We start from the raw sequence: 10,000 nt of genomic DNA, 5'->3' as shown, positions 1-10,000 counted from the left end.
GGTAAACCAACATTCACACAAACATAGCATGGTTGATATGATGAATCTTTATACTGCACAGAAATAAAACCAATACTCATCTCTGCAGGATTAAAAAATAGTCTGTAAAGATATAAAATATATGTGTTTAACTTACACATATATGCTCCTTCAAAGCCTCCACAGGGCCCTTGTGTGTCCCCAGGCCACACGTTGAGACCCCTGTGTATGTAAGCTTTGAATGCATTATATCGTTCTTCATCTCCATCTCAGTAAACACGTATGAGCTAGCTGCAGCTCCAAGGCGCCTATAACAATGATGGGTGGCTCTCAGCCTCAGAACGGGGGTCCTTGCTGTTGGGGTCTGCGACTGTTTGATGAGATGCGGCCGCGGGTGACATGTGCTATTCATACGCGAGCTTGTGTGGTCACGTTCAGCCGGGGGAAGTCTTGATTCATGCGGGCATTATGCACGCCGGACGCTTATGGCACCTCTCCCTGTTGCCGTGCAGTCAGGCCCATTTGTTTGGAAATGGGTTTACATACATCTTCCTCCAAATGACCCCCCCCCCCCCCCTCACAGCTTCTACACACACATACAGAATGGGGAAACTAGAAGCTACCAACATGCAGCTCTATCCACAGCAACAGAGAGCATATAGGTTGATGTTGTTCATCCTCTGTCGGCCATATTGGAGGTATTAGCCCACTGTGCTTCTGCATGTCAGACTTTAGCCATACTTCAGTAAGGTTCAATGATCTTTGGTCACTCTTTCCGTTACTTTGATCTGATATAATGAGCTTTGAGGCATAAAACCTTTACTGTTTGGTTGCTGCGCCTTTGCATTGACTTCAAGTTGATTTTAATGCTCATGCTCTAGCATACATTTGCAAACTTCAATGCTAACAGACACCAGGTCTTGATAAGCTTTTAAATAACAAATAGATCCTTCACAATTATCAGCTAAAGTTTGAGAAACCGGCTCCATATAAACTTGTTGTATTCCATGGATTGCTCTTAACATCCCGATAGCAATGAATATCTGAAGTGCTTTGACAAAAAATACATAAAAAAATTTCATCTGTGGAAGCCGTAGTTCTGTAAAAAGCACGACCAATCCTCTGAGCCGGCCCGGCTAAAGTAACTGGATGGCCTACCTGCCTGTCAGCCTTCCATCTGTGCACAAACTTATCTCGTGCCCTCATTGGTCATGTGCGCATTCGTGTGTGTTGGAGGAGGGGCTCTGTGAAGAAGTGGCAGATTTTTTCCCGCTGTGTATTTTCAAATTCTAGCGCACTCCAGCTGGTTTCTCCAAAATTACCTACCCCACCTTTAACAGATTTGTTTGTGTTTCTTTCTGTGTTTGAAGTTTGAATATTTCTTTAATTGGATTTAACAGTCTACATTTATATGATCACTGCTATGGGAGAAATAAATATGCTGTCACTAGCGTTACAGCTGAAGTAGCCTGATTAGCATCTCTTAGGTGTCTGTTAGTCAGTGTACTCGTAACACTGACTAACAGACACCTTGAGTAACGATGTGTTCCAGTACTTCTGCACATTATGAAACATCAATTGGTGAATTTATCACATTTTTTAAACTATATTATATGCTGTTGCAAAGCTGATAAAAGTCAGAATTGTCTTCAGGACCTTTGAACTCTTTAAGTTCCTCCCTCCTGGGTTCTTGGTTTCACTTTGAAGGGGAATCTTTAGCGTGTATGAATGACGAGATATAAACAATGCAGCACAGTAGAGAACAATACAACTCTGTTATTAAAAAATGTTGGGAAATTGCCTCAGCATGTGCTGTCAAGTCAGATATTCCTCTCAGCTGTGTGGCTTTTTGGTCGTGCACTGTCATTTCATCCTGACAGGAAGTGATGCTGACTGTGTGTGAACACGTGTACTGTGTAAGTGTGCCCAATTGTTGCTAGAATCAGATTTTTACCAGAGCAGAATCACATTAAGCCTTCTGAGGATTCAAACTCCTGTCTGGATTTGAATCCTATAAATAAATATCTGTCCCACTGTCACATTCAGCACGTCATGTGTCGTCAAGTTGGGACAAAACAAATTTTTGGTACTTTTTAAGCAACATATGGCATGCTTGTATTAAAGGTCCCCTATTGTAATGTTTATCATCAGTTTATGATATGTCTCAGCTCATAGGCGGTGCGTGAGGCTCAGGTTTGGGAAGGCTAAACAACCCAGTTTAGATTTAATCACGCCTACTTCCGCATTACGCAGGCATCGACGTAGCTCTATGCGATAGCGTCATTGACGTCATCTTCGGCAGCCGGTGTAGCAGCCATGCTAAACAAATAGAAAGCTCCCGGCTTGCCCCCGGCACTGCCCGGCTTACTACTTGTTACCTTATCTCAGCGGGTGTCCGTCGTGGCATCGGGATTACTGGTTGTTTTAATGTTTGCCTGGCTTGAAAAATGTCCTTATATCTATTTTCTCCGTCAGGTGGCTGCATAGCAGCGCTAATGTCAAAGACACAAACATTATACATTATATTTGTATTTGACCAGGATGCAGTGACACAAATATTTGGGAAGGCTTAGCCTTCCTTAGCCTACAGTACCCACTGCCCCTGTCTCAGATACAGAACATGTCTCTGAAGTGTTTGAATGAAACACCAAACAGATCGTTGTAGCATCCCATAATCCCCTCTGTTTCAGCCCTGTTCAAAAGTGCTGATTCTGTGTCTGTAGCTTTAAATGCCAATGAGCTGCTGGCCACGCCCCTCTGAGAAGTAATTGGTTAAAAAAAAACACCATACTGGTTATTGGCTAATGGTTGCACAACCCGAAAAACATTGTGACATCACAAAGTGGCCAAAATCTGATCAGCTCATTTTCAGACAGGTTTTTATAGAAATGGATCAGGACAAAAAGAGAGAGAATCTTTGTTCCTGAAACTTTCAGAATCTCTTTACACAGAGGGGACACATGTTGATGAAGAAGAGACATGAAGAAGAGGGGACACATGTTGATGAAGAAGAGACATGAAGAAGAGGGGACACATGCTGATGAAGAAGAGACATGAGGAAGAGGGGACACATGCTGATGAAGAAGAGACATGAAGAAGAGGGGACACATGCTGATGAAGAAGAGACATGAAGAAGAGGGGACACATGCTGATGAAGAAGAGACACGAAGAAGAGGGGACACATGCTGATGAAGAAGAGACATGAAGAAGAGGGGACACATGCTGATGAAGAAGAGACACGAAGAAGAGGGGACACATGCTGATGAAGAAGAGACATGAAGAAGAGGGGACACATGCTGATGAAGAAGAGACATGAAGAAGAGGGGACACATGCTGATGTATGAAATACATGAAAAAGTGGATTTTGCATAATAGGTGACCTTTAATATCCATTGGGTCAAAGAGTATGCTCATATGGGTCAACATAGGAGAAAGAAGCTTTGATTATTCTCCCACAACCTCCAAATGCTCTTCCTTTTCGTGAGACTGAACTTGAGATAATGCAGGGTGTCCTGTGAAAATGAAATGACATGCAGCGGCGTTCTCTTCTCAGACTTTCATACTGTAGGTGTGAAACGAAAAGCTTAGCAAAGCATGGCCAATTCTCAGCGGCGTCGCCCCCCGCCTGGTGACTGTGTGTTTTACATTTCAGTCCTCCCCGGTGTGCGCGGCTGTGTTTGCCGTGGACCTTTCGGATTAGCAGTCTACAAACACAAATCCTCCCCACAACGACTAACACACGGAGTCAGTTCCCGCTGCAGAAACTCTGTTAAACTACATGTATGGAACCTGAGCGTGGCGTAACTCTGCTCTCCTGTAACCTCACTCTTTGAAAGAGCTGCAGGAGTCAGAGCTCTGATGCACATTCTGATGTTTAAAGTCTGTTTCTATGCAAAGTGCTAGCTGATCTCAAAGTGAGGCAGCAGCTGTGGAAGGCTTTGTGTATTTTCCAAAGCTCAGATTTTTGTTTTTATCTTGGGGTCACTCTAAGCCCCCAGTCATCTTTATTCAGAAGCAGTTTCACTCCTTTAGAGCCAATTAGACTTAGTTATTATTTTTTCTAAAACTTCTTTCCTAACAGTTTCAAGAACTGGCAGCTTTGATGAAAACTAGGAAAAACAATATATTCATTTTTGTCACCATCTCTCCTGACTCACTGCTGTTACTGTATCCATGCGCGTTCCAGAAAGCTGTCAATCAAACAGTGTTTCTTTTTATTTTACATACAGTCTCTGCTGTTGACATTTGAGTTCTCTTAGCGGTGTTTTCTCTCAGTTAGCAGGGCCATCGCTGCTTATGCTCAAGGTGCTTCATCTTGTGCTTACTCCAAACAAACAGGAAACACAGCGAGGAGTGTTTGGAACGGCAAATGGGAAATCTTTCATAAACTTGCTGCCGAACCACAGAGGAAGCCATCAAATATTTGCACCAATCTGTTTTGAGACAAATTGGAGATTGTATATTTTGTACTTTCACTTTAGTAAAGAGGCGGAATACAAATACTTACAGTAAAATCCTGCATTGCTTAAATAACGGTACAAAATATAACAGTAAAAATACTCACAAGGTATTATTATATATTTTCTTAAACCAGGCCTGTTTTTGGCTCTGTGATATCTGATCAAATCCATTTATCTGATGAAGTTATAACATTCTAATGCTTTAACGCTTCTAAAAGACACAGAGATATGTTATTGATCTATTGGAAAGATTGGAACTACTTTAAATACTGTAAGGTGGTTGAATCTGTAATCATCAAATAAATAACGCAGCAACAAGCACGATGATATTGTTGAATATAAAGTAGCGTCAAATGGAAATACTCAAGTGAAGTACAAGTACCTCAGTGCAAAGTTGTTGTCTTTGATTCTTTATTTTCCACGATGTAATATTTAACATAGTTTGACTATTTTGTTCCTAAGAGTGCACCCATCTGATCCGAATGTTTTTTCTCTTTGTCTCTTCAGGAGAGTCCCTGGCATCACACACACACACACACACACACACACACACACACACACACACACACACACACACACACACACACACACACACACACACACACACACACACACACACACACACACACACACACACACACACACACACACACACACACACACACACACACACACACACACACACACACACACACACACACACACACACATGCTCAAAACTGTTGTCCTCCTATGACTCCCCTCCTCATACCCAATCCTCTCCCCCTGATGCACCACCTCTGGAGGTAAGGGCCCTAGCGTGTGTGTGTGTGTGTTGTGTGTGTGTTTGTGTGTGTGTGTGGATGTGTGTGTGTGTGTGTGTGTGTGTGTGTGTGTGTGTGTGTGTGTGTGTGTGTGTTTGTGTGTGTGGATGCGTGTGTGTGTGTGTGTGTGTGTGTGTGTTTGTGTGTGTGGATGCGTGTGTGTGTATGTGTGTGTGTGTGTGTGTGTGTGTGTATGTGTGTGTGTGTGTGTGTGTGTTTGTGTGTGTGGATGCGTGTGTGTGTGTGTGTGTGTGTGTGTGTGTGGATGCGTGTGTGTGTATGTGTGTGTGTGTGTGTGTGTGTGTGTGTGTTTGTGTTTGTGGATGTGTGTGTGTGTGTGTGTGTGTGTGTGTGTGTGTGTGTGTGTGTGTGTGTGTGTGTGTGTGTACGGTGTCTCTCCCACAGCAGAAGCGGACACGCCGTCTCCCCAGCTTCCGTTTCCCTCTCGCTGCTGGAGTATTCACGCTTCAGGCTGTTTTTTCTTTCAGAGAGACAGGGGAGGGAGAGAGAGAGAAAGAGAGAGTATGAAAATATGCAAATGCTATTGTTGAAGCGCAGAACGAAAAAAAAAAAAGGAGGGGGAGGGGGGAGGTGGGGAGTTCTTTTAAACCCCACTCACCTACATGCTTCCACCTCCATCCATCCATCCACTATTGTCTGTTTCAGTTGAGGCCTTTTCTTTTAAACACACAGAGACGGGCAGCTATTGGGATCATTACATCTATCACACACACACACACACACACACACACGCACGCACGCACGCACGCACGCACGCACGCACGCACGCACGCACGCACGCACGCACGCACGCACGCACGCACGCACGCACGCACGCACACACACACACACACACACACACACACACACACACACACACACACACACACACACACACACACACACACACACACACACACACACGCCATAATGTTCTTAAAGCATATTAATAGACTGACCAATACATCTGATTAAAAGTCAAATGATGGATACAAAAGAAAGAGACCAAGTGTGTTCATTCTATCCAGTTGTGTAAAGTGACTATGTAGATTTACTCATTTACTGTACTTGTACACTTTTAGGTACTTATACTTGAGTATTTACAGTTTTTTCTACTTCTACTCCACTACAGTTCAGAGGTAAATGGTGTACTTTTACTCAACTACATGTATTTAATACCTTTAGTTACTTTACAGATGTGGATGAATGATGTGAAATATAATCAAGTGTTAAATCAGACTTTAGTTCCACCTGGAGTAAATCCACAAGCTACCCTGCAGTATACAAAGTCATTCAAACTAGCTACACCTTTACCAGCTTTGAGAACACTTTCATGATCAATCATTATAAAACATATCATATATATTATTCTGAAATGGACCAATCTGCACAATGACTACTTTTACTGTCGCTACTTTCACTATATTTTGATGAGAATACTTTTCTACTTTCACTTGAGGAACATTTTGAATGCAGGACTTTTAGTGTGACAGAGTATTCCTACACTCTGGTACTATTACTTTTACTCAAATACAAGATCTGAGTACTTCTACTTTTACTCAAGAACAAGACCTGAGTACTTCTACTTTTACTCAAGAACAAGATCTGAGTACTTCTACTTTTACTCAAGTACAAGACCTGAGTACTTCTTCCACCTCTGGTTCTATCTACCAAGTGTTTTACTTAAGGGTACACAAGTATCATTACTTAAACATACTTTAAGTATAAAAAAAAGTGCTCATAGTCATAATTTATATTGAATGTGTGAGAAGCATTATAATGAATACAGCTTTTGTATACACTTTTCAGGTAGTAGAATATATAATAGTGTTGTATTTAATATGTGTTTTTCACCTTTAGTTTCAAAGTAGCTAGAACTAATAATATACAAGTATTAGTACATGATTTTTATAGCGCTTTTCACAGTGCGCAATGACGCTTGAAAAGCAAATTAAGGAGGGTAAAAAGTAGAGCATTTCCTTTGTAGATGTATACATAGAAATACTCAAAAGGTATACACATTGCAGAGTTGTGCTCTTAGCGGTACAAATGTGTAGCGGATGCTACTTAATACTTGTTACTCTGCTACATGTGTAGACAAATGTTGTACTTGTTACCACATTTATTTGACGTAGTGAATTACAAGTTACTTGCCAGATTAAGATTAATTATACAAAATATAAGTCAAAACACATTATCAAATATTATTATAGGTTACCAGTAGTGTATAAAGTAATACGAATATATACAAACATATCTGGTGGTTAAAATTGCCACTTTGCATAACGGATATTTTCAAATGTTGGTAATTAAGCTCTTTCTTTATGCTAATTCCTTTACTGGAGTACAATTTGGAGTATTTTTTTCCACCTCTGGGTGAAAGTGACACGTGTACTGAAAACACGCCTGCAGAAGAGAGACATGAACACACACATGTAGCAAAGTAGAAAGTCAAACACAGTCAGATCACACACTCAGAGAATGAGAGTGTAGCTGTGTGATAGTGGGAAGCATTTGTAAAGCCCTCACGCTCTCTGGAAGACTTTTTGAAGTGATTATGAAGACAGTTCAGATCAAAGGATTTGACGAGTCTGAGAGCGCGCCAAATATGAGGCCGGGTAATCACACTCAAGCCCCTCCATACAAGATGGCAGTGGTCCCCCCAGCTGCTTTGCAAATGTAATGTGACACTTACGGATAAACAGATTATCAAGGAAGAAACGGAGGGTGGGGTTTCGGATGAAAAAAAAAATTCCACAATTTGTAAAAATTACAGGGCGAGATATCGTTTATTTAATGAAGTCTGGGCAGTGTCAGAGCAGCCGTGATTAATTCTCCAGGATATCATTTGGGAATATTAGCGGGAACATTAGATGATGAGGCAGTATTTCTGGTACACTCGAGGCTCCGGAGACTGTGTCTTCCTCTCTTTCTCTTTCCCTTCACTAGTTATTATAGATTAATCCATAATCCCTCACCACCTAAAGACATTTTTGTCAGTGAAGCTCAGGGATAGAGCCGTAGATTCTTTCCGTGTGTGTGTGTGGAATATATCTCTGCCCATTTCCCCTCAGCGTGATGTCACATTGTCACGTCCCCTACTGAAAATACTCTATGGCCCAGCTCCTCTCAGATATACTGTTTCAAAAGGTATTTTGGCAGAGCTGAGGTGGGACTTTATGTAACTGGAAATGTTCTACATCATGTGCACTTCTCCAACACCACCATGTATCATTTGATGCTGAGTGCTAAAAATGCAAAGAATGTGTTGATATAAGTGATTTTGTATGTTTGTTTGCATGGATTCAGGTAGAAGAGTGGTGTATGGGGCAAGTCACATCATTGTCAAGTTTTGAAAGATGTCAAATAACACACTTGCCTTAAATGTGTAGAGGTTTTGAATTCCAAAGTATAATGTTTTTTACTCATCTGTAAAAATCTGTCTGTACTGCATTGAAAAAAATGCTGTTTTTAACATTTCTGGTTCATTTTGAAAGATAGTGTTGTTAAATTGTCCCTTAAGATGTTCCTCTAAGGGTTGAATAAATGATTTGATCTTTTACACTAATGATCCATTAAAGAACTGATTGTATGACCTGAAAAATGATCTGACTGCAAAACAAATACTGTATCTTCAAGGTTGTTAATCGCATACAAATCCAGTCTGTTTCTGTGCATGATGCATCTTTGGCTTTACATGTAAGCAGCAACTCAATAAAATTAGAACAACAGAAGCTTTCCTCCATGTCTGTTTGTCCTTTAAGTGTTTCTACAGTCGCCTCTCACATCTTCCCTTTGGATTCAAGATTCAAAGGCTCTTTTGTCATATGCACAATAGGTACAGTGTACTTTTGGCAATAGAAATCTTATGTAACATGCCATTAACTTACGATATAAAAAGAAGTAAGATATTCCAAGGAGAAATAGAAATAAAATGGTGTGGTGCAAGTAACATTAAAGACAAAGAAATGTGCTTTTATTGTTTGAAAGTGGTCGTGAAGTGGCTCACACAGAGTCCAGTCGTCCAATCAGAAGAGGGTGTGCTTCTCTCTGTCTTTATCTGTATGTTTGTGTGTGTTCTGAATGACCCATTGGGGGGGGGGGGGGGGAGGGGGGGGGACAAACATCTCATTGAGGGCGCAGGGACAGATGGACGGACGGGGCGACTCAGCGACAGACACAGAGGACTGAGGCTCCAGTGTAGCCACCGCCACGTGTCCCCCATTCCTTTTCATGTCCACAAACTCGTCCATTTCCTGTCCCTGCACTCACACAAACCCCCCGACCCACGATGCAGCACTCCTGAAAATCCACAGATAGGGAAGGATTTTAAAAATAAGATTGAACTGCATGCAAATCAGCTCCCGGCCTTATTTATAAATCAATATTTTTGGTTTATTTGAAAATACAAATGCCAAAAAAGCTGACAAGTGCAAGGAGACAGAGAGGAAGGAAACTGCAGTTGAGAAAAAGAAACCCCATGGAGCTGATAAAAATATCTCACCCCAAACGAGAGAAGAGGAAAAAACAAAAAAAACAAGTTCAGCAGCAGACACAGGTGAATTTGTCACAGAAACAAATAGTGCCAAAAACTCATAGAGTGGCATTGTAGAGTTTGTCTCTGCATACGAAACAAACAGAAAATCTCTAGTTATTATTAGAAAAACACATTTACTTATTCAATTTGTCCTTTTACTACAAAACTACAATGCCACCATATTAGACTTTATTCTTTCTTTTCGGTTTTGAAGATCTCCT

The 10,000-nt window shown here is 41.3% G+C and overlaps 1 long non-coding RNA gene across 1 annotated transcript in view; it reads left to right on the top strand.

Annotated features, from left to right (window-relative positions):
• LOC307033788 overlaps window positions 1–10,000 on the top strand; it is a 20,380-nt gene that overhangs the window by 6,645 nt on the left and 3,735 nt on the right. The window contains exon 2 of the long non-coding RNA XR_013806648.1: window positions 4,947–5,224. This is a non-coding gene — a long non-coding RNA (uncharacterized lncRNA). The remainder of the gene's footprint in view (window positions 1–4,946; window positions 5,225–10,000) is intronic.

The sequence above is a fragment of the Notothenia rossii genome (genome assembly GCF_949606895.1).
Source record: "Notothenia rossii genome assembly, chromosome: 3".
Taxonomy (NCBI): domain Eukaryota; kingdom Metazoa; phylum Chordata; class Actinopteri; order Perciformes; family Nototheniidae; genus Notothenia; species Notothenia rossii.
The sequence above is the reverse complement of the archived record's forward strand: the minus strand, read 5'-3'. Positions and strand labels throughout refer to the sequence as shown.